Raw genomic sequence first — 2,292 nt, forward strand, 5'->3', positions numbered from 1 at the left:
ATACTGAGTCCATTTGTAAAAAGGACGGCATTTTTTGTTTGTTTGTTGTTTGTTGTCTTTGAGTACATGGATTTTTTGATGCCTGGACTCCAGAATGAGGACCAGAATCAATCGGCTGCTGGGAGTAGTTTCTCAAACCAATTAAATTTTGCAAAAGAAAAGTGTGTGACCTTTCATAACCATGGCATTTACACAAAAAATAACAGGTTAGGTTCCCTCAAATATGAAATTCTCCTTTAACAATTCAGGAACTGAGGGGATACGTGATCCTTTCCTCCGCAGTTAAGAGCATACCACATTTTTTCAAGTGTGGTGCGTAGTGAAAACAACTGAAAAAAGGGGAATGCAATTTCATTTGTGAAAAAAAGTAGAACTCCCGCATCTCATTTGTGTAAACAGATTAAATGAGAGAGGAAGGGGAATAGAGAAGAGAGAACAATCTGTCTACATTCAATGCTTGACGTGTTGCAATTATCAGCAGTTGTGTGTGGTGTTCGTGTGTGTGCGTGGTGTGTGTTGAGCAGACAACAGTGCTAACACTGTTGCGGACAGTGGACCTGGGCCCACGAGCCAGACGAGGACCACCGCTATGCTACCCGACTGCAAACAGCTGGTAACGTCACGCCACTCTCACACACAACACACACTACACACACGCACACTCCTCGCCTTCATCAGTCGTCTCGGTGCTCAGTGACGACCCGTAGACTGCCTTCCCCTTCCTGCATCTGTAAGTACTCAACAGTCTTGCTTGGAAGCTACCTCTCCGACTGTGTCCTCTATCCCTATTTATACCCTTATGCCAGTGATTGCAAATACCTAACCTAACACAATTGAAACTGACTCCAATTCCTTGCACACTTAACTTAAATGTCTGCCCCAATTATCCCAATATCTCCATTAAAGGAGAACTTCCCTACTTAGGAACCTACTCTATATTTTTTGATGTAAATTAACAAAAGGCTCCTAAAACACCCAAATACATCCTTTTACAAACAGCAAAGCACTCAGTATCGTGATGCAGGTCTTTAGATGCTGTACACATGGTTGTGTCATTCCGAACTTTATCCGCAACGTTCTAATCCATTTTGTGGAATTCGAGTGATATTGGTGTGCGTGCGTGTAGTTCCTCATTCCCATTTCCTCTCGTCACTGTGTGCTACAGGTAACTGCCGAAATAAAGGAAACACTTTATTAACTCACTCAAGTTGTTCTGGTATCTCGTGGTGACCTGTAGCTAAGTTACGTTGCCAGTCACTCAATCACAAGATCAGCCAGGCTGGAATGAGAAAGTACACGCAGGCACGCCAATATGCACACGCAGGCAATTGTCGCTTGAGTTCGACAAAATGGATTATAACGTTGCAGATGAAGTTCGGGAATGACACAATTTCACGTGTACGGCATCTTAAGACCTACATCACGATACTGAGTGCCATTTGTAAAAGGACGCATTTTTTGTTTTGTTGTTGTTGTTGTCTTTGTACATGATTTTTGGATGCCCTGGAGCTCCAGAATGAGGACCAGGAAGTCAATCGCTGCTGGGGGTAAGTTTCTCAAAACCAATTAAATTTGCAAAAGAAAAGTGTGTGGACCTTTCTATAACATGGCATTTACACAAAAAAATACAGGTTAGGTTCCTAAATAGTGAAATTCTCCTTTAAGCATTCAGAAACTGAGGGGATACGTGATCCTTTCCCTCCGCAGTTAAGAAGCATACACATTTTTCAAGGTGGTGGTAGTGGAAAACAAATGGAAAAAAGGGGAATGCATTTCATTTGTGAAAAACAGTAGACTCCCCATCTCATTTGTGTAACAATTAGAATGAGAGAGAAGGGGAATAGAGAGAGAGAACAAATCTGTCTACATTCATGCTTGACGTGGTTCATACAGCAGTGTGTGTGTGTGTGTGTGCGTGTGTGTGTGCGTGTGTGTGTGTGTGACAGACACAGTGCTACACTGTTGGGACAGTGACCTGGGCCACGGCCAGACGAGGACCACCGCTATGGCTACCCACTGCAACAGCTGGTAACGTCACGCCACTCTCACACACACACACACACACACACACACACTCCTCCCTTCATCAGTCGTCTCGGTGCTCAGTGACGTCCCGTAGACTGCCTCCCCTGTCCTGCCCATCTGTAAGACTCAACAGTCTCTGTGTGGGCAAGCTACCTCTCCGACTGTGTCCTCTATCCCCTATTATACCCTTTATGCCATGTGATGCAAATACCTAACCTCACATTGAAACTTGACTCCAATTCCTTGCACACTTAACTTAAATGTCTG

This window comes from Salvelinus sp. IW2-2015, unplaced genomic scaffold, assembly GCF_002910315.2.
Source record: "Salvelinus sp. IW2-2015 unplaced genomic scaffold, ASM291031v2 Un_scaffold10870, whole genome shotgun sequence".
Lineage (NCBI taxonomy): Eukaryota > Metazoa > Chordata > Actinopteri > Salmoniformes > Salmonidae > Salvelinus > Salvelinus sp. IW2-2015.